The sequence below is a fragment of the Dreissena polymorpha genome, chromosome 4, assembly GCF_020536995.1.
Source record: "Dreissena polymorpha isolate Duluth1 chromosome 4, UMN_Dpol_1.0, whole genome shotgun sequence".
Taxonomy (NCBI): domain Eukaryota; kingdom Metazoa; phylum Mollusca; class Bivalvia; order Myida; family Dreissenidae; genus Dreissena; species Dreissena polymorpha.
Genome location: NC_068358.1, coordinates 68,159,582 through 68,187,576, shown reverse-complemented (window position 1 = coordinate 68,187,576; position 27,995 = coordinate 68,159,582).

The following is a 27,995-nucleotide window of genomic DNA, read 5'->3' as shown; positions in this document are numbered from 1 at the left end:
TCAGCCACAACATCCGCCACCGACATGGATAATGAAATATTCATAATGTGTGACTTAACCGTATTATTCTCAATAATATCAATCTTGAAATAATTCCATTGATGCTGGTCATTGTTATTGTCGTCAACGAACACTTTAGAGCACGCCATTTTGCATGCGTAAACGAAGCTTTTACATAAACACTATTACGATTGGTTTATTCTATTTTAAACAGCCAATGAAATGTACCGATATTCATATTATATCAAATTGGATTTGATAAAACGCTTGCGAATATAAATTTTGATTGTTGTCTTCGAAAGTTTTATTTTTCACGCGGGACTAAAACACTGTCGGCAGACGTTATGAAAATAAAATTGGAGAAAGATACTTTTATTTTTATTACATTTTGACATAAAATACGGTCGGCGCTCCCGTAAACCAATTTATAAAAAAATGTTGGCCTTAATACACAATTGTTTCAAATTGTACTTTGAAAATTTTAATTTTTCCAATTTACCGACCCTATGAGAGTTCATGCTAAAATAACGAGCACTGCTCCAATGGTATTACATTGCTCACAAGGTATTGGGTTTCCTGGGGTGAATTTTGTTTTATTAAAACTTTTAGTCTGTATTAAAAATCATTTTGATCTGTACATACTTGTTTGCATGAAGTTCCGTGTTTTTAACACAAAACTTCACAGACATGACTGGATTGTTTTACACAAAAATTGTACAGCTATTTAATATGCCTAGAACTTTTAAAAAGCTCTCGATTACATTAGCTCATTAAATTACCTGCTGGACATAATTCCACAACCAAGTGTAACTTGAATCAAGGTGTGATATCCTACTGTTGGCTTGATACAGCTCTGTCGATTTCGTAGGATGCATATTTGGTGTTCATAGTTTACTGGCACATGAACAGGGTGGGGTCTGACAGGATCATTATATGCTGCAGCTGGAGAACAAGTAATACAACAATAGATAGGTATATTGATAATATAAATGTGTTACTATTAACTCGCTTAGTTGTGCAAGCACTGGTGATTTAATTATCATAACTAGTATGCATATATGAGCTCTCATCAATAGTTTGTTCAATACATTAACAAAAAAGAAGAATCATCAAAAGAAAAAGTATATTGTAATAGTCTTGGGTTCTTTTTAACTAGAACCTAAAACCTAAAAAGGCTTTTGAGAGTCAGTGAACGCGAAAAATATAGAATAATTAAACCCTTTATTTTCACTGTACAATACTTGAAAATATATCAATGAAAGTGGAAATCTAGATTCCAATCGTACCTTATTTGTAAGCTGTCGTCTTATATTGGAGCAATAATTCCTGTAGTGGAAGGTAACTTTCCAGAGAAATGTGTACAAACAATGTATGTATGACAAACATACAACAATACATTAACAACCCCACTCCCACCCTCAATAATTCCTGTAGTGGAAGGTAACTTTCCAGAGAAATGTGTACAAACAATGTATGTATGACAAACATAACAATACATTAACAACCCCACTCCCACCCTCAATAATTCCTGTAGTGGAAGGTAACTTTCCAGAGAAATGTGTACAAACAATGTATGTATGACAAACATAACAATACATTAACAACCCCACCCCCACCCTCAATAATTCCTGTAGTGGAAGGTAACTTTCCAGAGAAATGTGTACAAACAATGTATGTATGACAAACATAACAATACATTAACAACCCCACCCCCACCCTCAATAATTCCTGTAGTGGAAGGTAACTTTCCAGAGAAATGTGTACAAACAATGTATGTATGACAAACATAACAATACATTAACAACCCCACCCCCACCCTCAATAATTCCTGTAGTGGAAGGTAACTTTCCAGAGAAATGTGTACAAACAATGTATGTATGACAAACATAACAATACATTAACAACCCCACCCCCACCCTCAATAATTCCTGTAGTGGAAGGTAACTTTCCAGAGAAATGTGTACAAACAATGTATGTATGACAAACATAACAATACATTAACAACCCCACCCCCACCCTCAATAATTCCTGTAGTGGAAGGTAACTTTCCAGAGAAATGTGTACAAACAATGTATGTATGACAAACATAACAATACATTAACAACCCCACCCCCACCCTCAATAATTCCTGTAGTGGAAGGTAACTTTCCAGAGAAATGTGTACAAACAATGTATGTATGACAAACATAACAATACATTAACAACCCCACCCCCACCCTCAATAATTCCTGTAGTGGAAGGTAACTTTCCAGAGAAATGTGTACAAACAATGTATGTATGACAAACATAACAATACATTAACAACCCCACCCCCACCCTCAATAATTCCTGTAGTGGAAGGTAACTTTCCAGAGAAATGTGTACAAACAATGTATGTATGACAAACATAACAATACATTAACAACCCCACCCCCAGCCTCAACTAGAAGGTAAGTCTAAGATACACCCACCCAACACCACGAAATGCACAAACACCTTAAACAACATCATATAATAGTTTTAACAACAAAATGGAAATAATTAATCCAAAAAGGGAGAGAATCAGCCCTACTATAAAGCGCCTATACCAATCGTACAATGGCCTACCATTTTTAAAGGTCGTCGTCCTTCCTTCTTTCAATACTATACCTTGATCCATGTCCATAATTTCTCTGGGTCTTAGCCCCATACCCCTTTTTGCCATCTTGCTTAAGTATTCTGCAAATGCCCGCTCTTCATTGGCATTAAACACAGTCCCAGTGCCATGACATGCATCAATTTCTACAGTTCTTGAAACTCTTTGTTGAACAAAACCATATTGACAATTTAAACTTTTCCGCTGCTTTTCGGACAGATACCTTATTTACTGTTACTTCGTAAAGTGCGGGCCTTGCCCTTATTGCCTTATCCTTGGTCTTGCTTGGTGAACTCCTATTTTTGTACTTCTTTGTCAAGTTTTTGGCCGTTATAACAGCTGGGCTAGATCTTGAGGTAGATGGCCTGGGCTCATAACCTGTAAAAGATTTTAAGAATACTAAGTGTACATAGTTATGTTTCCATAATTCATTTATAAAATACAAAAAAAGCATTGGCAGATATTTATTATGCCCCCCTTCGAAGAAGAGGGGGTATATTGCTTTGCTCATGTCGGTCTGTCAGTCGGTCGGTCCGTCCACCAGGTGGTTGTCAGACGATAACTCATGAACGCTTGGGCCTAGGATCATGAAACTTCATAGGTACATTGATCATGACTCGCAGATGACCCCTATTGATTTTGAGGTCACTAGGTCAAAGGTCAAGGTCACGGTGACCAGAAATAGTAAAATGGTTTTTGAATGATAATTCAAGAACGCAAACGCCTAGGATCATGAAACTTCATGGGTAGATTGATCATGACTTGCAGATGACCCCTATTGATTTTGAGGTCACTAGGTCAAAGGTCAAGGTCACGGTGACCCGAAATAGTAAAATGGTTTTCGGATGATAACTCAAGAACACATACGCCTAGGATCATGAAACTTCATAGGTAGATTGATCATGACTTGCAGATGACCCCTATTGATTTTGAGGTCACAAGGTCAAGGTCACGGTGACCCGAAATAGTAAAATGATTTTCGGATGATAACTCAAGAACGCTTTTGCCTAGGATCATGACACTTCATAGGTACATTGATCGTGACCCGCAGATGACCCCTATTGATTTTCAGGTCACTAGGCCAAAGGTCAAGGTCACAGTGACAAAAATCGTATTCACACAATGGCTGCCACTACAACGAACAGCCCATATGGGGGGCATGCATGTTTTACAAACAGCCCTTGTTACAGGATGGCAGCAGGACTTAGTTAGTAACAATGATTAATAAGCAAGCTCTTAATTTTATATTGCTTTATTTTCTTCTTGTTGACTAGATCTAGCATAGTTTACACCATTTTCATAACAATGCTAATTTGAATCAAAGTGCTTTAGGCGCTGAAGGGCTGGGGCTAGATTGAGTGTGCTTAGAAAGAAGTTTAGTCAATGTAAACGGATCCACGCTTTTACTGCCAAATACAGTGTACATGTATGCTGACCTTATTAAGTTGAAGGTCTAATCTTTTGCTCATGCTACTTATGCCTATCTAGTTTCAATACGAGTAAACAAGAGGTCAGAAGAACATTTATGCCCTCTACTTCCCACAGACTTCAAGTGCTTGACACAGACTAAGTTTGAAGTCCAAAAAGGGGAAAAGGGGAGTTGTCTCCTGATGTCAATAGAAGTAGGTCATCACATAATCATTTTCAAAGAGTGTTGAATTTTAAGTTGAAAGCTCTTAGTGTTTGAGAAAAGACAATTTTTGGAAAAAATCTAATTAAGTCAGAAAAGGGTAATAAATATTACAAAATGAAGGATAAACTTATGTGATCTTGTCAGAAGATGTATGTCATCATATTCTACAAGTGTGCTAACTTTCAAGTTGAAAGCTTTGATAGTGTTTGAGAAAATTCAGTTTAAGTTGAGAATGTGCCAATATGTCTATGTACATAGTCGAAACAAGGGCAGATAACTCCATAAATATAGGTCACATGGTTACAAGCCTTGTCAGTATGGACTCCCCTTGTGATAGTAACTATTTTAAGTTTCAAGTAGATACCTTTGATAGTCTTTGAGAAAATGGACCTTAACAGAAAACTTAACCAACGTGGACGCCGACAACCTGGCTATGACAATAGCTCTTGTTTTCTCCGAAAGGTGGAGCTAAAAAGGGAGATAATTAGAAAGTTATGTGTGATAGACTATTTTCATAGTCAATTTAATGACAATGATGGCATTGCGAAAGCAAAGTGCTTATGATAATGAATTATTGAACAATGGTATCGAGATCAACCTAAATGAAGATAGGGCATAGTTACCAATATCATTGTATTAAATGAACAAGTACTTAGTGCTGAGATCAATTTAATGAACACAATGTATCAGCAACCTGTAGAACATAGAATGTTATTGTTTTGAACATCAAAGCTTAATATAACTTGGCATAATGAACTATTAACTAATAATCTAGTTCTACAAAATGATTTTAAAATGTTAGAAACAAGAATAGAATCATGTAAGTCTTTGTGTCAAACAATGAAATACAATTATAAATCATCATGCGATACCAGATTTTTTAAAATAAAAAAACAACTGTATATATCACAAACTATACTTTAGTGTAGTTCATATACTGTAAACAAGAGGACCATGATGGTCCTGGAGTCGCTCACCTATTTCACACTGCACCTGGTAACAAAGGGTCATAACTCCTTCATAAATTGTTCAATCAAAATGAAAATTGAGTGGACACAAGAAGGGCCCCAAAAGCAGGGGTGGCGAAATCTAAAAAAAAAACTGTCCACAGACAACCATTTAGGAAATTTAACTTGTCCGTTGCTGGCAAGCAGCGTTATTTAGATATATCGTATATGCACTATTATGCCACTTTTAAATTTCAGCGTTATTTTGATATGTGCGCTATTAAAATAGTTTGTACATGTTTTTCTAAATTATGATGTTATCTGCATTTTCTGTAGAAAGTGGAAGATGAACCAAACCCTCTCCCGTTCATATAGGAAAATTAAAGTGTAATGTGTGTAATATATTAGAAGATTAATTTCAAATTTTCTTAGAGCACATAATGTTTTCAAACTTAAGATCATAAAATAAAATGTTGCTATACAAACTATGATGTTGACATATGTATGTGTTAAACGGTCGCGTTAAATTTACCGCACAAACTGTATTCGAATACTTGTTTTTTATATATAGTTTTTTATCAATTGCCAGCATTATCATTTTAATAAAGACGTTGTAACAGGATCGTGCCTGTTCCTAAATACTTCTAAGAAATGATAGTTGTTTAATAAGTATTGGATTGCATTGTATTACAGCTATTAAATAAGATTTAAATATTTAACTCAGATATACTATATATATATATATATATATATATGTATGTACAAATCATGCGTCTAGTTTAACTCACAGTTCTTTTAGTTGAGTCAAGCCTCTGAACGCTGCTCGAGAAATATTGCCCAATCCGTTATGCAGTGTTTTTTTTCAGTTTTGGGGGAAGGGAGTCAAGTCCCCTGAGAGGGGGAAAATTCGCGCTTAAAAGGGGAAAAGGGGGAAATTTCTATGCTTAGCTAGTAACAGTACAAAATCAAGTTTTAACACTATAATTCACCATACAGAGGGAGAAAAACATAATTCAAACTCTTTTATTTATTTGCAGTATTCTGCAAATGCCCGCTCTTCATTGGCATTAAACACAGTCCCAGTGCCATGACATGCATCAATTTCTACAGTTCTTGAAACTCTTTGTTGAACAAAACCATATTGACAATTTAAACTTTTCCGCTGCTTTTCGGACAGATACCTTATTTACTGTTACTTCGTAAAGTGCGGGCCTTGCCCTTATTGCCTTATCCTTGGTCTTGCTTGGTGAACTCCTATTTTTGTACTTCTTTGTCAAGTTTTTGGCCGTTATAACAGCTGGGCTAGATCTTGAGGTAGATGGCCTGGGCTCATAACCTGTAAAAGATTTTAAGAATACTAAGTGTACATAGTTATGTTTCCATAATTCATTTATAAAATACAAAAAAAGCATTGGCAGATATTTATTATGCCCCCCTTCGAAGAAGAGGGGGTATATTGCTTTGCTCATGTCGGTCTGTCAGTCGGTCGGTCCGTCCACCAGGTGGTTGTCAGACGATAACTCATGAACGCTTGGGCCTAGGATCATGAAACTTCATAGGTACATTGATCATGACTCGCAGATGACCCCTATTGATTTTGAGGTCACTAGGTCAAAGGTCAAGGTCACGGTGACCAGAAATAGTAAAATGGTTTTTGAATGATAATTCAAGAACGCAAACGCCTAGGATCATGAAACTTCATGGGTAGATTGATCATGACTTGCAGATGACCCCTATTGATTTTGAGGTCACTAGGTCAAAGGTCAAGGTCACGGTGACCCGAAATAGTAAAATGGTTTTCGGATGATAACTCAAGAACACATACGCCTAGGATCATGAAACTTCATAGGTAGATTGATCATGACTTGCAGATGACCCCTATTGATTTTGAGGTCACAAGGTCAAGGTCACGGTGACCCGAAATAGTAAAATGATTTTCGGATGATAACTCAAGAACGCTTTTGCCTAGGATCATGACACTTCATAGGTACATTGATCGTGACCCGCAGATGACCCCTATTGATTTTCAGGTCACTAGGCCAAAGGTCAAGGTCACAGTGACAAAAATCGTATTCACACAATGGCTGCCACTACAACGAACAGCCCATATGGGGGGCATGCATGTTTTACAAACAGCCCTTGTTACAGGATGGCAGCAGGACTTAGTTAGTAACACTGATTAATAAGCAAGCTCTTAATTTTATATTGCTTTATTTTCTTCTTGTTGACTAGATCTAGCATAGTTTACACCATTTTCATAACAATGCTAATTTGAATCAAAGTGCTTTAGGCGCTGAAGGGCTGGGGCTAGATTGAGTGTGCTTAGAAAGAAGTTTAGTCAATGTAAACGGATCCACGCTTTTACTGCCAAATACAGTGTACATGTATGCTGACCTTATTAAGTTGAAGGTCTAATCTTTTGCTCATGCTACTTATGCCTATCTAGTTTCAATACGAGTAAACAAGAGGTCAGAAGAACATTTATGCCCTCCACTTCCCACAGACTTCAAGTGCTTGACACAGACTAAGTTTGAAGTCCAAAAAGGGGAAAAGGGGAGTTGTCTCCTGATGTCAATAGAAGTAGGTCATCACATAATCATTTTCAAAGAGTGTTGAATTTTAAGTTGAAAGCTCTTAGTGTTTGAGAAAAGACAATTTTTGGAAAAAATCTAATTAAGTCAGAAAAGGGTAATAAATATTACAAAATGAAGGATAAACTTATGTGATCTTGTCAGAAGATGTATGTCATCATATTCTACAAGTGTGCTAACTTTCAAGTTGAAAGCTTTGATAGTGTTTGAGAAAATTCAGTTTAAGTTGAGAATGTGCCAATATGTCTATGTACATAGTCGAAACAAGGGCAGATAACTCCATAAATATAGGTCACATGGTTACAAGCCTTGTCAGTATGGACTCCCCTTGTGATAGTAACTATTTTAAGTTTCAAGTAGATACCTTTGATAGTCTTTGAGAAAATGGACCTTAACAGAAAACTTAACCAACGTGGACGCCGACAACCTGGCTATGACAATAGCTCTTGTTTTCTCCGAAAGGTGGAGCTAAAAAGGGAGATAATTAGAAAGTTATGTGTGATAGACTATTTTCATAGTCAATTTAATGACAATGATGGCATTGCGAAAGCAAAGTGCTTATGATAATGAATTATTGAACAATGGTATCGAGATCAACCTAAATGAAGATAGGGCATAGTTACCAATATCATTGTATTAAATGAACAAGTACTTAGTGCTGAGATCAATTTAATGAACACAATGTATCAGCAACCTGTAGAACATAGAATGTTATTGTTTTGAACATCAAAGCTTAATATAACTTGGCATAATGAACTATTAACTAATAATCTAGTTCTACAAAATGATTTTAAAATGTTAGAAACAAGAAGAGAATCATGTAAGTCTTTGTGTCAAACAATGAAATACAATTATAAATCATCATGCGATACCAGATTTTTTAAAATAAAAAAACAACTGTATATATCACAAACTATACTTTAGTGTAGTTCATATACTGTAAACAAGAGGACCATGATGGTCCTGGAGTCGCTCACCTATTTCACACTGCACCTGGTAACAAAGGGTCATAACTCCTTCATAAATTGTTCAATCAAAATGAAAATTGAGTGGACACAAGAAGGGCCCCAAAAGCAGGGGTGGCGAAATCTAAAAAAAAAACTGTCCACAGACAACCATTTAGGAAATTTAACTTGTCCGTTGCTGGCAAGCAGCGTTATTTAGATATATCGTATATGCACTATTATGCCACTTTTAAATTTCAGCGTTATTTTGATATGTGCGCTATTAAAATAGTTTGTACATGTTTTTCTAAATTATGATGTTATCTGCATTTTCTGTAGAAAGTGGAAGATGAACCAAACCCTCTCCCGTTCATATAGGAAAATTAAAGTGTAATGTGTGTAATATATTAGAAGATTAATTTCAAATTTTCTTAGAGCACATAATGTTTTCAAACTTAAGATCATAAAATAAAATGTTGCTATACAAACTATGATGTTGACATATGTATGTGTTAAACGGTCGCGTTAAATTTACCGCACAAACTGTATTCGAATACTTGTTTTTTATATATAGTTTTTTATCAATTGCCAGCATTATCATTTTAATAAAGACGTTGTAACAGGATCGTGCCTGTTCCTAAATACTTCTAAGAAATGATAGTTGTTTAATAAGTATTGGATTGCATTGTATTACAGCTATTAAATAAGATTTAAATATTTAACTCAGATATACTATATATATATATATATATATATATGTATGTACAAATCATGCGTCTAGTTTAACTCACAGTTCTTTTAGTTGAGTCAAGCCTCTGAACGCTGCTCGAGAAATATTGCCCAATCCGTTATGCAGTGTTTTTTTTCAGTTTTGGGGGAAGGGAGTCAAGTCCCCTGAGAGGGGGAAAATTCGCGCTTAAAAGGGGAAAAGGGGGAAATTTCTATGCTTAGCTAGTAACAGTACAAAATCAAGTTTTAACACTATAATTCACCATACAGAGGGAGAAAAACATAATTCAAACTCTTTTATTTATTTGCAGTATTCTGCAAATGCCCGCTCTTCATTGGCATTAAACACAGTCCCAGTGCCATGACATGCATCAATTTCTACAGTTCTTGAAACTCTTTGTTGAACAAAACCATATTGACAATTTAAACTTTTCCGCTGCTTTTCGGACAGATACCTTATTTACTGTTACTTCGTAAAGTGCGGGCCTTGCCCTTATTGCCTTATCCTTGGTCTTGCTTGGTGAACTCCTATTTTTGTACTTCTTTGTCAAGTTTTTGGCCGTTATAACAGCTGGGCTAGATCTTGAGGTAGATGGCCTGGGCTCATAACCTGTAAAAGATTTTAAGAATACTAAGTGTACATAGTTATGTTTCCATAATTCATTTATAAAATACAAAAAAAGCATTGGCAGATATTTATTATGCCCCCCTTCGAAGAAGAGGGGGTATATTGCTTTGCTCATGTCGGTCTGTCAGTCGGTCGGTCCGTCCACCAGGTGGTTGTCAGACGATAACTCATGAACGCTTGGGCCTAGGATCATGAAACTTCATAGGTACATTGATCATGACTCGCAGATGACCCCTATTGATTTTGAGGTCACTAGGTCAAAGGTCAAGGTCACGGTGACCAGAAATAGTAAAATGGTTTTTGAATGATAATTCAAGAACGCAAACGCCTAGGATCAGACACTTCATGGGTAGATTGATCATGACTTGCAGATGACCCCTATTGATTTTGAGGTCACTAGGTCAAAGGTCAAGGTCACGGTGACCCGAAATAGTAAAATGGTTTTCGGATGATAACTCAAGAACACATACGCCTAGGATCATGAAACTTCATAGGTAGATTGATCATGACTTGCAGATGACCCCTATTGATTTTGAGGTCACAAGGTCAAGGTCACGGTGACCCGAAATAGTAAAATGATTTTCGGATGATAACTCAAGAACGCTTTTGCCTAGGATCATGACACTTCATAGGTACATTGATCGTGACCCGCAGATGACCCCTATTGATTTTCAGGTCACTAGGCCAAAGGTCAAGGTCACAGTGACAAAAATCGTATTCACACAATGGCTGCCACTACAACGAACAGCCCATATGGGGGGCATGCATGTTTTACAAACAGCCCTTGTTACAGGATGGCAGCAGGACTTAGTTAGTAACACTGATTAATAAGCAAGCTCTTAATTTTATATTGCTTTATTTTCTTCTTGTTGACTAGATCTAGCATAGTTTACACCATTTTCATAACAATGCTAATTTGAATCAAAGTGCTTTAGGCGCTGAAGGGCTGGGGCTAGATTGAGTGTGCTTAGAAAGAAGTTTAGTCAATGTAAACGGATCCACGCTTTTACTGCCAAATACAGTGTACATGTATGCTGACCTTATTAAGTTGAAGGTCTAATCTTTTGCTCATGCTACTTATGCCTATCTAGTTTCAATACGAGTAAACAAGAGGTCAGAAGAACATTTATGCCCTCCACTTCCCACAGACTTCAAGTGCTTGACACAGACTAAGTTTGAAGTCCAAAAAGGGGAAAAGGGGAGTTGTCTCCTGATGTCAATAGAAGTAGGTCATCACATAATCATTTTCAAAGAGTGTTGAATTTTAAGTTGAAAGCTCTTAGTGTTTGAGAAAAGACAATTTTTGGAAAAAATCTAATTAAGTCAGAAAAGGGTAATAAATATTACAAAATGAAGGATAAACTTATGTGATCTTGTCAGAAGATGTATGTCATCATTAGGGCTGTCACGATACGCCGTGAGCGTACCGCGGTATATCGTGGTACGGCAACACTGTATCGCGGTACGTACCGCGATATTTTACAGAATATGTATCTGTGAAGAAAACAGCAGAATAACAAGTTTTACAAACTTTATGGAACTCAATAATCAGAAAACACTGGTATCATAGAATGACTAGAAACTGTAGCAGAAACTGTAATTAACTTGATAGAAGTAGTCATTGTTATTGTTATTGTTATTCGCGTCTTTTTCTAAAATGTCCGCCATGTTGTTTACAATAGCTGTGACTACAATCTGTGTAAATCGAACGCTTCAAGGGCATGTTTAAAATGCGGAGTCAGCAGGCCCAGTATTGAAAATCCTTAGCGTTCTGACTCTTCCTCGACTTATTCATAATCTTTAGATAACATGATTAGGAAGTGCCATGCTTTGAACGATCGATATACTAAAGAAAGAAAATAAGAAATAGAGTAAACATCTTTTGGATAATTATGAACTGATTTGCAAAGGAAATCTGTCCCAAATGCCAAAAAAGGTACGGACCCATACATCGCCGTATTTTAAACGTGAAAATTAAACATCTACCAGTGGAAGCGCTTGCTTGACCTGGATATTAACGGATTATTTATTTAGCCCTTTTGAATCACTTCTACAGTTTTCAAAACGATATCTATATCAAAATAATTATGTAATGTATTTATATCTGTGCTAATATAATACTATTTAAAAAACCGGTGCGGCAACGCCGTACCGCGGTGCGATTTTTTTCACGACATGCACCGCGATATACCGGTATACCGGTGAATCGTGACAGCCCTAGTCATCATATTCTACAAGTGTGCTAACTTTCAAGTTGAAAGCTTTGATAGTGTTTGAGAAAATTCAGTTTAAGTTGAGAATGTGCCAATATGTCTATGTACATAGTCGAAACAAGGGCAGATAACTCCATAAATATAGGTCACATGGTTACAAGCCTTGTCAGTATGGACTCCCCTTGTGATAGTAACTATTTTAAGTTTCAAGTAGATACCTTTGATAGTCTTTGAGAAAATGGACCTTAACAGAAAACTTAACCAACGTGGACGCCGACAACCTGGCTATGACAATAGCTCTTGTTTTCTCCGAAAGGTGGAGCTAAAAAGGGAGATAATTAGAAAGTTATGTGTGATAGACTATTTTCATAGTCAATTTAATGACAATGATGGCATTGCGAAAGCAAAGTGCTTATGATAATGAATTATTGAACAATGGTATCGAGATCAACCTAAATGAAGATAGGGCATAGTTACCAATATCATTGTATTAAATGAACAAGTACTTAGTGCTGAGATCAATTTAATGAACACAATGTATCAGCAACCTGTAGAACATAGAATGTTATTGTTTTGAACATCAAAGCTTAATATAACTTGGCATAATGAACTATTAACTAATAATCTAGTTCTACAAAATGATTTTAAAATGTTAGAAACAAGAATAGAATCATGTAAGTCTTTGTGTCAAACAATGAAATACAATTATAAATCATCATGCGATACCAGATTTTTTAAAATAAAAAAACAACTGTATATATCACAAACTATACTTTAGTGTAGTTCATATACTGTAAACAAGAGGACCATGATGGTCCTGGAGTCGCTCACCTATTTCACACTGCACCTGGTAACAAAGGGTCATAACTCCTTCATAAATTGTTCAATCAAAATGAAAATTGAGTGGACACAAGAAGGGCCCCAAAAGCAGGGGTGGCGAAATCTAAAAAAAAAACTGTCCACAGACAACCATTTAGGAAATTTAACTTGTCCGTTGCTGGCAAGCAGCGTTATTTAGATATATCGTATATGCACTATTATGCCACTTTTAAATTTCAGCGTTATTTTGATATGTGCGCTATTAAAATAGTTTGTACATGTTTTTCTAAATTATGATGTTATCTGCATTTTCTGTAGAAAGTGGAAGATGAACCAAACCCTCTCCCGTTCATATAGGAAAATTAAAGTGTAATGTGTGTAATATATTAGAAGATTAATTTCAAATTTTCTTAGAGCACATAATGTTTTCAAACTTAAGATCATAAAATAAAATGTTGCTATACAAACTATGATGTTGACATATGTATGTGTTAAACGGTCGCGTTAAATTTACCGCACAAACTGTATTCGAATACTTGTTTTTTATATATAGTTTTTATACGCCCGTCTATGACGGGACGTATTATGGTATACCCCGCGTCCGTCTGTCCGTCCGTCTGTCCGTCCGTCCGTCCGTCCGTCCGTCCGTCTGTTAATGTCGTACGCTACGTCAAATATCCTTTGACAGATTTTCTTCAAATTTTAACACAATCTTAATATTGATAAACCCTGATCCCCTTTCGTTTTTGACGGAATTCTGAATTGTCGTTCCAGAGTTATGGGACTTTGTTCGTCAAAATTTCGTGATTTCATTGAATGTCCTACTGTAGCTATATAAAAATGTTAAAGTTGTTATAACTTTGGTATGCTTGGACCTAGAGTCTTGAAACTTGACATGAAGGTTGGCCAGAACTAGTAAGTAACCACTGGACATTTCAAGGTCATTCATTTGAAGGTCAAGGTCACTGTGACCTTGAATGTAAAAATGTTAAAGTTGTTATAACTTTGGTATGCTTGGACCTAGAGTCTTGAAACTTGACATGAAGGTTGGCCAGAACTAGTAAGTAACCCCTGGACATTTCAAGGTCATTCATTTGAAGGTCAAGGTCACTGTGACCTTGAATGTAAAAATGTTAAAGTTCTTATTTCATGTTATAACTTTGGTATGCTTGTACCTAGAGTCTTCAAACTTGAAATAAAGATTGGCCAGTACAAGAAGATGACCACTGGTCATTTCAATGTCATTCATTTGAAGGTCAAGGTCACTGTGACCTTAAATGTTAAAATGTTAAAATTGTTATAACTTTGGTATGCTTGGACATAGAGTCTTCAAACTTGACATGAAGGTTTGCAAGCACACTTAGATGACCACTGGTCATTTCAAGGTCATTCATTCTAAGGTCAAGGTCACTGTGACCTTAAATGTTATTGTTGTTCATGTATCCTACCGTAGCTCAAATATCCCCCGATGGATTTTTTATACGCCCGTCTATGACGGGACGTATTATGGTATACCCCGCGTCCGTCTGTCCGTCCGTCTGTCCGTCCGTCCGTCCGTCCGTCCGTCTGTTAATGTCGTACGCTACGTCAAATATCCTTTGACAGATTTTCTTCAAATTTTAACACAATCTTAATATTGATAAACCCTGATCCCCTTTCGTTTTTGACGGAATTCTGAATTGTCGTTCCAGAGTTATGGGACTTTGTTCGTCAAAATTTCGTGATTTCATTGAATGTCCTACTGTAGCTCAAATATCCTTCGATGGATTTTTTTCAAATTTCAACACAATCTTAATATTGATAAACCCTGATCCCCTTTCGTTTTTGACGGAATTCTGAATTGTCGTTCCAGAGTTATGGGACTTTGTTCGTCAAAATTTCGTGATTTCCATGCTCATGTACTTATAAAATAAACCATGTATTCAAATACAAATAAACTGAAGTAAAAAAATGATTCAAAGGGTTATTTATTACCTTACTACTTCATTGGCGAACGACGGGCGTATCATGCGCTCATGGCGCAGCTTTTATTTATCAATTGCCAGCATTATCATTTTAATAAAGACGTTGTAACAGGATCGTGCCTGTTCCTAAATACTTCTAAGAAATGATAGTTGTTTAATAAGTATTGGATTGCATTGTATTACAGCTATTAAATAAGATTTAAATATTTAACTCAGATATACTATATATATATATATATATATATATATATATATATATGTATGTACAAATCATGCGTCTAGTTTAACTCACAGTTCTTTTAGTTGAGTCAAGCCTCTGAACGCTGCTCGAGAAATATTGCCCAATCCGTTATGCAGTGTTTTTTTTCAGTTTTGGGGGAAGGGAGTCAAGTCCCCTGAGAGGGGGAAAATTCGCGCTTAAAAGGGGAAAAGGGGGAAATTTCTATGCTTAGCTAGTAACAGTACAAAATCAAGTTTTAACACTATAATTCACCATACAGAGGGAGAAAAACATAATTCAAACTCTTTTATTTATTAACATGTTATGTTCATGTTCAAAGTTCAACATTTCTGGGCTTTTCAGCGAATTTATCAGTTATTCTGGTGACCTCCTCTTCTCCAAGTCTCTCCCTGTGCAGACAAAGTCTGATCAGAGACTTCAGTGTAGCTTCCCCAAGCCTGTTTCTCTGTGGCGTGCAAAGCAGGTTGAGCAAACTAACCAGTCTTTCAACACTCTCTTGACCGGACGTTTCTGGCGTTTCACTGCCGGCATTTGAAGAAGACTGACTTTTAAGTTGTACTTGTTTGAAAAGAATATAAATTTGTTTTTAAGTTAAAACAGATTTGTCAATTTTTTTACGATAGCTTTTGTTGTTGTGCAAAGACCTATAGATAACTGTATTCTATAGGTCTTTGTGTTGTGCAACATGTTGGAATACGTATGGTTTGCGATAGATGTCGTATAGCGAAAGTCGTGATAGTGAACTACGTACGGTTTGTGGTAAAGGCTAAAATAAAGTAAACATGCGGATGCAGTTCAGGAAAATTGTAGTAAATTCGTAACGAAAGACGTATTTAAATGAGGTATTGATTAAAATTGAATTACACTTCCGAGAAGGGAATTTTAAAAATATTTGGGGAAAAAATATATACTCTAAAGATGGGGGAATGGGGCCGAATAACGCCGAATATTTCATCCAAAAAAAACACTGGTTATGTCCCAGGTACCTGAAGTAAAACCGAACATCGCCATGTGACTTCACATTCAAACAATACAGGCAAATCATTTGAAATGTTTTCGGTGTTGATTTGAAGATTACGAAAACTTTTACGAAGTTTACTGATAGTACAAACAACACATAAAATACTGTAAGTGGTAATTATCTTCATTAACCTCAAAGAATACCTGAAATACTTGAAAACCAATTACTTGAACAACATTTCTATTTAAAAACTAAATGGACTTACAATATGAACAAAATCTAAAATGTTACTAAAATAATTATTTATCTATACAAGCAGAAACCTGAAGACCTGCTTCTGTTTGGTGATGGTCCGTGGCTGCCTGAAGACCTGCTTCTGTTTGGTGATGGCCGGTGGCTGCCTGAAGACCTGCTTCTGTTTGGTGATGGTCGGTGGCTGCCTGAAGACCTGCTTCTGTTTGGTGATGGTTGGTGGCTGCCTGAAGACCTGCTTCTGTTTGGTGATGGCTGGTGGCTGCTGGAAGACCTGCTTCTGTTTGGTGATGGCCGGTAGCTGCTGGAAGACCTGCATGTGTTTGGTGATGGTAGGTGGTTGCTGGAAGACCTGCTTCTGTTTGGTAATGGTCGGTGGCTGCCTGAAGACCTGCTTCTGTTTGGTGAGGTTGTTGGCTGCCTGAAGACCTGCTTCTGTTTGGTGATGGTAGGTGGTTGCTGGAAGACCTGCTTCTGTTTGGTGATGGTCGGTGGCTGCCTGAAGACCTGCATCTGTTTGGTGATGGTAGGTGGTTGCTGGAAGATCTGCTTCTGTTTGGTGATGGTTGGTGGCTGCCTAAAGACCTGCTTCTGTTTGGTGAGGTTGTTGGCTGCCTGAAGACCTGCTTCTGTTCGGTGATGGTAGGTGGTTGCTGGAAAACCTGCTTCTGTTTGGTGATGGTCGGTGGCTGCCTGAAGACCTGCTTCTGTTCGATGATGGCTGGTGGCTGCCTGAAGACCTGCTTTTGTTTGGCGATGGTTGGTGGCTGCCTGAAGACCTGCTTCTGTTTGGTGATGGTCGGTGGCTGCCTGAAGACCTTCTTCTGTTTTGTGATGGTCGGTGGCTGCCTGAAGATTTGCTTCTGTTTGGTGATGGTCGGTGGCTGCCTGAAGACCTGCTTATGTTTGGTGAAGGTTGGTGGCTGCCTGAAGATCTGCTTCTGTTTGGTGCTGGTCGGTGGCTGCCTGAAGATCTGCTTCTGTTTGGTGATGGCCGGTAGCTGCTGGAAGACCTGCTTCTGTTTGGTGCTGGTTGGTGGCTGCTGGAAGACCTGCTTCTGTTTGGTGATGGCCGGTAGCTGCTGGAAGACCTGCTTGTGTTTGGTGATGGTCGGTGGCTGCCTGAAGACCTGCTTCTGTTCGGTGATGGTCGGTGGCTGCCTGAAGACCTGCTTTTGTTTGGTGATGGTCAGTGGCTGCCTGAAGATCTGCTTCTGTTTGGTGATGGTAGTGACTGCCTGAAGATTTGCTTCTGTTTGGTGATGGTTGGTGGATGCCTGAAGATCTGCTTCTGTTTGGTGAGGTTGTTGGCTGCTTGATGATTGCTCAGGTGAGCTTTTGTGACCGGTCTTTGTCCGTCGTATGTCCGTCCGTCCAACCTTTTGCATTAACATTTTCTCGTAAACACTCTAGAGGCCACATTTCTTGTCCCATCTTCATGAAACTTGGTCAGAACCTTTGTCCCAATGAAATCTCGGCTGAGTTCGAAACTGGGTTGTGCCTGGTCAAAAACTAGGCCACTAGGTCAAAAAAAAGAAAAACCTTGTAAACACTGTAGAAGAAACAACTTTGCTGTGGCCTTCTTGTAGTTTTTACACAACTCAATTTCAGCCACTACTTGACTCTGCAACAATAAAAAATGTGAAATGAGACCAGTATGTTAGTAATGTCTGACTATTATACAAATAAGAAACACAACAGCAATGTTAAAAAGAGCATCGCTATAAAACAATGGTGTGTCAGACTTTAAAGCCAACATATCAGAAATAAAAACTTACATTGTTAAACTTAACAAAATGAAATCGTGTATGTGTAAAAACACATACAGAGTAATTGCATAATTTAATACTGGCAAAAAACAAAGGATAAACATTTTAGCAAATTAATAAGAAAACAAAGTTTATAAGTTTAAAATGTGGGAACACAAGCTTTACCAGCCTAATTGTTGCCATGATAAATGCAAAAAAAATAATAGAGGTAAATTCAAGACACATAAATCCATATATTCTTGCTACACAATGTCAATCTAATTTTGATCTGGTGGTTGCTCTTTTGCATTTGTGGCTCGTCTCTTGCGGCTTACCTCTCTGTCACTTGCAAGTCGAAACCACTCACGACAGTCTACTTCTACTTCCGTCGCCATTACTTTTTTGCATTTCATAACAGATTCTAAAATGAAAACAAGGAACATAAGTTCAACATTTATAGATATCATAAGTTTTATTTTATAACTCAAATCTTATTACAGTTTTATTCTTGTATAAAGCCACAATTATGCATAATAAAGTTAGTCATTTTACAATTTGAAATATTACTTTTTGTTCCAAATAAATATAAATTATTACTCAGAATTGCCTGAGCAAGCTTGATCTTTCCAAACACCTATTCCCTTTTTTGCCGCACCAGTTTAACAGCAGTGACACTTCGTGGGACATCACCTGTTTCAAGAAGCGCCTTGTCATATCTGTTTGTGTGATACCTCCAAGCATTGAAAGGTATGCAACCGGCACAAATTACCAATCCATTGAATTTGTCCTGCAGGGTAGCTTCGGTCGCCTCTACCTTTTCAATGCTAGTCACTGGCAAGCTCAACCCCTCTGACATCAAATTCACGTAAACAAAGACAAAGAATGAAAGATTGTCACTTTACCATGCAGTGATTTTATCAAAGTTTCCCGTTATTGATTTCTTCCTCAGTGACAAATACACTCTCAAGCATTCACCGACGATAATTAAACTTGTTAAGTGTGACTGTAATAATGTTTAAATCTGCCATTATTATCATCAAAATTCAACAATCACTTTTCACAGTTCGCTATACAATATAGGTAAAAAATGGCCTCTCATTATCAGCTGATCGAAAGCCGGGCAACTAAGATTTAGAGATAAGCTTATCGGAAGTGTTAAGAGGTGTATTGCAAATAACAAGTATTTTTATAGCAATTAAACCACCTTCTTCCAGATACAAATCGTAATGAATTTTTTCCATAACTTCAACATAACCATAAAGCTGTAAAACAAACACTGCATGCATATTTCAATAACACAATACCTTTGCGTTATGCAAAATAATCCTAATTAAAATCCAGACAGCAACACATACTCCTCAATTTTAACTCTTTTGTAATTAAGCTGCCTGGGTTCAGTTGGTTGGTTGATGGAGTAGTAGTTTCAGGGTTTGGCGTCTGTTTAGGGGAAGATATAGGATTGGTGGGGAATGGAGATAAGGAACTAACAAAGGAACTGCTGTTATTGTAGAAAGGGTAAGACTCTTGGAAGGGGTATTGATTATCAGGAAGTAAGTAATTCGGACTTTGGGAGTATGCATGCGGAGATGGCATAAAGAAAGGAATGGGGATACATCGGTTGCGGTGAATGGATACTGTTAAGGTAGTCTTTTTGAGGTGGAACAGAAACAGGGGATGCAGTGAATGGGGAGGTTTGGGAGGTTTGCTGTTTACCTGTATTATGCACTATGTTCCTGTCAGCATGCAAGTGAGTCTTACTGTTAGAATCTGATTGGTCACTGTGAGTGTCACCATGCATTGTAGAAATTTCAGCTTGCTTGTAACTTTCTACTTTATTGTTAGTACTTACTGTTGCTGTTTGGGAGCATGCTAATGTGTCCAGTGTAAAAGATGCACAGTTAGTCATAGTCCCTATCCTACTATTTTCTTTTCTTTCCTTTCTGACCTCTGTAATTAAGTCAAATACAGTATGCAGTGTACTATGCACATTTATGTATGTATATATATGTATATAATATACCGGTCTCGGTAGTTTTTTTAGACTATACTTAAGAGGTCAATATTAAAAACGGGGTCTGTATACAACCCCGTGTTCTAGGCACCTTTAATAACTATGAGGGGGTGTAGGGGAGGTAATGCAATCAAATGTCACAATAAGGTCTTATATCGAAAACCACAATCACGTCTGAAATTGAAATTTTGTATACCTCGCAATTAATGTTGCTCTGTATTTCCTTGCATGAGACGTTAAATTAATGACGTATTTATATATAATACTATATTAGGTACCCATATATACCTTAATTTGTGTTAATATCGGATAAAAACCGGTGGAGATACATGTATTTAAAGTGGGAACCCCATGACCTATTTCTAAATCAGAGACCCGGTAACTGGCGATATGTGTGAATATATATATATAACACTGTATTATGTGAATTGGGAATAAGACATCAATTTGGGAATAAATTGTGTTTTATCAAAAGTGCATAATATGCAGTTTTATATGTGGTATTTAACTACTTTGACAATTTATAATTAAAACAGATACTTGCATATACAATAGTATCATTTAAATTGATTTTACTTCAAAACTGTTTTTGTTATTAATTTAACAAAAAATCCTCATGAAATGAAACTGTGTCCATGCCGAGCATGGACACTGTTTAAAAATACACTTTAAATGATAAAAATACAATCACTGTTAATGAAATAGTCATGGAAAATGGCTTATTAAGCTTAAATTATAGATATTATATTACAAAAATAAATGTAGATCATGAAATGAATAGTTTTATTAGAGAAAATCACCAAAATGATGTCCATTCCCAGTTTGATGTCTTATTCCCAATTCACATAATACAGTGTTATATATATATATATATATATATATATATATATATATATATATATATATATATATATATATATATATATATATACATATAAAATAACATGTAATAAATGTTAGAAGAAACTGATGTATAACGCAACTTAATTTATGTGTAAAATATAAATCAGTAACTTTAAAAACATTACAGTCCTGATATAATTGATAATTTATTTATTTAGTAAAATTTAAAATTTTAAATGCTTCATTATCAATATCTAATTAATTATTCAAATCAATGCAGAGAAAATAAGTGAAACAGAGTCATCTACTCTTCTTTTATGAGCCGCCTTTTGTTAATGAAAATCTTGATAGTCAGAGACCCAAGTTTTCTCTGTTGTTATTATAATTATATTTTTCTGGTCCTTCGGGATCAATGATCCCAATACTTTTAGCGTTGAAAAAGCTGTTGCTAGTGGGTTTGGGTGATCATGATGTTGCTTCTTTTTGCTATCTCTCAATAGCGCCGTAGCCACGCTCAGGCACACCAAGGCAGTTGTCACCGCTAAAATTTGCAGAGCAATGTTGAGATTTCAAGGAAAAAAAGGAAAATGTATGTCAAAGAATAAAATCTATATAAGAAATTGAGGCAATTTAATTAATTTAAGGCACTATGATATTCCCAAACAAATATTATCATTGAGTACAATTGTTCATGTTGAGGCAGATAATTATTTCATTTTAATAACTTCAATTGATGCCAAATGGCTCAGCAAATTGATTAGGAAAATCCGTATATTAAACAAAGCGTCGCACTGTATACTTCTATGTTACAATCATTGTGGACATCGGAACGTACCGAGCAAGGATCGGGTGTTTTACTGCCAGGTCTGGGTCTATTTTGGACCTAGACACACTTCAGGTGGTTGGCGTTTTCGCCTTTATTGGCATTCTCCTCTTTATGGCTGGCGTCGATTTTAATCCGGGACCGTTTCAGGTGGTAAGAATCTTTGTTTACATTAGAATTTTCAAATTATGATATCCCGCGTATTAAACTTTTTTTTATATTAAGAAGTTCAAGTGACTTTTCTTTTTTAGTGTCAATGAAGTTGATGATAGAACTGTCAACTGACAGAAAATGTAGACTTAGTGCTAACACAAAATGTTACACAAGAAAATTGAAAAAATTGCCAAAAATTTTAATGATTTAAGTGAAATATTTGTACTCCTCACTTTAAGCAATATGCCCCTGTGACGCAATCCGTACGGCGTCAGACTCTGGATCAATTGCTCACTATTATATTGTCACTGCGTTGGTTCGAATCCCAGTAGGTCCGTGTTTAAGTAAATTCCATCAATGATCATTTTTATATGTGTTTATGATTGAAAACGCTTTTAATTTAATGCATTTAAATATTTCTTTAAAGAGCCCTATTGTGCTTTCAAGCTCTAAATGGAAAAACTAATCGTCCACATTTTTTTTCACGCTGAACTTGTATGAACTACAACAGCAAGTTTGCAGAAGCTGATTTGATATTAACTTAAGAAATATTATTTTTTATTGGTTCTTGTTCATGTGAGCAAAGTTCTAGCGTATTGCGAAGGCTTAAAACGTGGACACGTTCTACTATGAAAGAGGAACGGCTTAATGGCATCGCTTTAATGTTTGTGCATAAACACATTCCAGTTGATCTGAAACAAATTCTTCAAATGTGGGATTCGACTGGAGACAGGAGAGTTGAATAAGCATTCAATAAGATTGATATTTAAAAGTTGAAGAATAATAAAACATGTTCATGAAACATTATTCCCTAAAATATTTGATAGATCTGTTTCTTCATATTATAAGGTAGATGTATTTTATTTTAGTATTTCATTATTCGCTAAAATATTTGATAGATCTGTTTCTTCATATTATAAGGTAGATGTATTTTATTTTAGTATTTCAATACCGGTAATAAATATGTAAAACACATTCTTTTATCCATATACATACTATGGCTTGTATGAGAGAGCTGCTTTTCAATTTTTAGCTTACTTGATTGCTCAGGTGAGCTTTTGTGACCGGTCTTTGTCCGTCGTATGTCCGTCCGTCCGTCCGTAAACATTTGCTCGTAAACACTCTAGAGGCCACATTTCTTGTCCCATCTTCATGAAACTTGGTCAGAAGCTTTGTCCCAATGAAATCTTGGCCAAGTTCGAAACTGGGTTGTGCCTGGTCAAAAACTAGGGCACTAGGTAAAAAAAAAGAAAAACCTTGTAAACACTGTAGAAGTCACAAAGCTTTCATGCCCAATCTTCATGTTACTTTGTCAAAATGTTTGTCTTAATGATATCTTGGTTGAGTTCAAAAGTTGAAAATAGGTCAAAACATTGGTTCTATTGATGTCTCGGACGAGTTTGAAAATGGTCGAGGTCGGTGAAAAAACATGGCCGCCAGTAGGCGGGGCTTTTTTCTCCATATGTATATAGTGGCAGTTTTACCTATTTGGCTATAGAGTAACCTTGTAAACACTCTGGAGGTCACAATTTTTGCCCAATCATCATGAAAATTGGTCAAAACATTGGTTTTATTGATATCTCGGAAGAGTTTGAAAATGGTCGGGATCGGTAAAAAAAACATGGCTGCCAGTGGGCGGGGCATTTTTCTCTATATGTATATAGTGAAAACATGTGAACACAGTAGAAGTCACATTTTTGGCCCAATTTTCATGAAATTTACTCAGAACATTTGTTTCCTTGATACGAGAGTTGAGTTCAAAAATTGTTCCGGTCAGTTGAATAACATGGCTGCTGGGAGGGGGGCAGTTTTCTCATTATATCCCCTCCCCCCCTTTCGAAGAATAGGGGGTATATTGTTTTGCTCATGTTGGTCCGTCCGTCCACCAGCTGGTTTCCGGATGATAACTCAAGAGCGCTTATGCCAAGGATCATGAAACTTCATAGGTACATTGATCATGACTCGCAGATGACCCCTATCGATTTTCAGGTCACTAGGTCAAAGGTCAAGGTCTCAGTGACCCAATGCAGTAAAATGGTTTCCGGATGATAACTCAAGAACGCTTATGCCTAGGATCATGAAACTTCATAGATACATTGATGATGACTCGCAGATAATCCCAGGGTTTTTTTTTAGAAAAAGGGGAAGACGCTGGACGCTGGGTGACAGGGGAAAAAAGAGTGGGAAAGAGACATATTAGGGGAAAAAATAAAAACTGTTCATTTCAATGTCTATAACTCATTAAAAGAGGCTTGTCTCTGTCCTTTTTGTTCTTAAACACATTTAACACGTATTAAAGTCAAAGTTCTTAATAAAGTTGCAGGTGCAGATCTTGATAATGGGAAATGTTTTCAACTATATTTCTGTACTGGGGCCGGGGGACGATGTCAATTTTGTGATTTCAATTTCATGATGAATGGGTTGACGATCTTGATCTGCTACAGTATTGGAAGGGAAAGGAGCGGCAGCTGCCGATTGTCTACTTTCACTTTCACAATGTTCGATGTTGATTACCTCAGAATCCTGCTGGGTTATAACGGTTTTCGATGATTCTTTCTTAGAAAATGCCTCGATGCGTTCAGTATCTTCCGAGTCCGAATGTTTTATTTTGTTTGTGTAAGAACGCCAATTGTGAGACATTTTTTTCTGTTTTCACGTTTATATCTTGGCTTGCTTATAGCCCGGATGAAAATTCAACTGGTTTCCGGTAATTAATTGACGAAACACCCTTCTCGCGCAAGACCGGTATCCAGTAAAATAGTCACATGATTATTACGATTAGTTGTCCAGTTTACATGACGTAATTTAAGAGCTTTATTTAGAATAACTGGGATTCCCAGATTTTTTGTGTTCGTCTGGAGAGAGAGAGAGAGCGAGATCGTTGTACATGGTGCAAATTGGAATTCCCAAAGGAAAAATAAACATTTCTTTGAGAGAAAATATTATAATTTAGTGAAAAATGATATTTTTGGTGGGGAAATTGTATTTTGAGGGGAAAAATTCTGGTAGGGGAAGACGCCGAATATCGGCGTCACTTTCTTAGTAAAAAAAACCCCTGAATCCCTATTGATTTTCAGGTCACTAGGTCAAAGGTCAAGGTCACGATGACCTGAAATAGTAAAATGGTTTCCGGATGATAACTCAAGAACACTTAGGCCTAGGATCATGAATATTCAGAGGTACATTGATCAGGACTCGCAGATGACCCTTATTGATTTTCAGGTCACTAGTTTAAAGGTCAAGGTGATGATAACCCGAAATAGTAAAATTGTTTCCAGATGATAACTCAAGAACGCTTATGCCTTGGATCATGAAACTTCATAGGTACATTTATCATGACTCGCAGATGACCCCTATTGATTTTCAGGTCACTAGATCAAAGGTCAAGGTCATGATGACCCGAAATAGTAAAATGGTTTCCAGATGATAACTCAAGAACGCTAATGCCTAGGATCATGAAACTTCATAGATACATTGATCATGACTTGCAGATGACCCCTATTGATTTTCAGGTCACTAGGTCAAAGGTCAAGGTCACAGTGACCCAAAGCAGTAACATGGTTTCTGGATGATAACTCAAGAATCCTTATGCCTAGGATCATGAAACTTCATAGATACATTGATCATGGCTCGCAGATAACCACTATTGATTTTCAGGTCACTAGGTCAAAGGTCAAGGTCACGATGACCCGAAATAGTAAAATGGTTTCCGGATGATAACTCAAGAACGCTTAAGCCTAGGATCATGAAACTTCATAGGTACATTGATCATGACTCGCAGATGACCCATATTGATTTTCAGGTCACTAGGTCAAAGGTCAAGGTCACGGTGACTTGAAATAGTAAAATGGTTTCCAGATGATAACTCAATAACGCTTATGCCTAGGATCATGAAACTTCATAGGTACATTGATCATGACTCGAAGATGACCCCTATTGATTTTCAGGTCACTAGGTCAAAGGTCAAGGTCATGGTGACCTGAAATAGTAAAATGGTTTCTGGATGATGACTCAAGAACTGTTATGCCTAGGATCATGAAACTTCATAGGTTCAATGATCATGACTCGCAGATGACCCCTATTGATTTTCAGGTCACTAGGTCAAAGGTCACGGTGACCTGAAATAGTAAAATGGTTTCTGGATGAAAACTCAATAACGCTTATGCCTAGGATCATGAAACTTCATAGGTACAATGATCATGACTCGCAGATGACCCGTATTCATTTTAGGTGTAAAGGTCAAAGGTCAAGGTCACGGTGACCTGAAATAGTAAAATGGTTTCTGGATGATAACTCAAGAACGCTTATGCCTAGGTTCATGAAACTTCATAGGTATATTAATCATGACTCAGAGATGACTCCTATTGATTAACTTAGAAAAATGGTTTCAGGATGATAACTTAAGAATGCTTACGCCTAGGATCATGAAACTTCATAGGTACATTGATCATGACTTGCAGATGAAATAATGATGAAACTTGACCCAGATGTTTGTCTGGACAATATCTAGGTCAAGTTTGACATTTGGTAAAGTTTGAATGAAATGACTCCTCTCAGGTGAGCGAACTCGGGCCATCTTGGCCCTCTTGTTAATTTTTTCTATCTGACTTCAAATGAAGTATATGACTATTTTTCTGTAGTTAAATTTGTTACATCATTGTTACTTCAAACACCGTTTATGGTACCAGAATATAAAATTGACAATGAATTTGTAGCAGATTTTTTTTCTTAACTTTATTGATACTAAACGGTAATATGTAGCGTCCAAGATTCTGATTATTTAGGTATAAAATGTAGTTTAAATGGCCTTTAAAACGCACCAGAGACGTTCTAGGTATAAAAAAAATTACGCCAGGGGGGGGGGGGGGGCATGCCCCCGGACCCCCCTAGAAGGACCTAACATACTACCTCGGCTTAAAACTTGGGTCTGGCTACGGCAATGCTCAATCATGAACCGAATCGATAAAGCTTAGTCTGCATTTTTACTTAATTTTTGGCTTGGTTGCTCTAGTGGGATTCACATTTTCAATAACTTATTTAACTTATCTGCAATTGAACAAATGAAAACATTCAAGATTATTGGTGCAACTTTGCCATTAAGGCCAGAGTTTTTTAATAAAATGATTTCGGATTTTTTTCCAAAAAGTGTCCAGTAGGAGGACGGAAAAAAAATAAAAAAAATATGGTGACCAAAAATGCACTATGCTAAAAATGTTATGGTATGAAGTTCTTTGTATATTTCATGGCCAAAATAATAAATGTCAATGAAATTTATTATTATTCTAAACATTCTCATACAAATATTTAGCAATAAACACATTTATTAATTAACAGACCTGCATTTCATACGAATATAATTATAGTTGCATAATTTTCTTTTATCCGAAACAGTTTCTGTTACAAAACAAAATGCACAAACACGCAAATATGTCTTTTGCAAGCAATTCCTTTTAAGACAAAATGAACATCTGAATTTAAAAAAACTGGCAAAGTCAATCTTCAAATTAAAAAATCTTAATCTGTCATCCAATCCCCCATGTCACTGCCTAGGCACTTTAATATTCCTCTATTAAAACAACATCTTTTATATGTAATTCAAAAATGAAACACGCCAAGTGTTGCTTGAGTATTAAAAGAAAATACCAAAATCTATTAGTTACAAAATTAACAAGATTAAGCTTGTGATGGTTATTTAAAATTGTAAAACACAAAGCTGTACAAGTTTCCTACTACAATCTTATAGCAAAGAGGAATTATGTAGAGATAGAATAACACACCCTTTGCATGCTTGGAAATTTGTGGTCTGCTAAAATGGCGTCTGCTGAATTGCTACAATTTAATAGCATTTTCTTCGATTTTTTTTCAAAGAATACTATCTGAA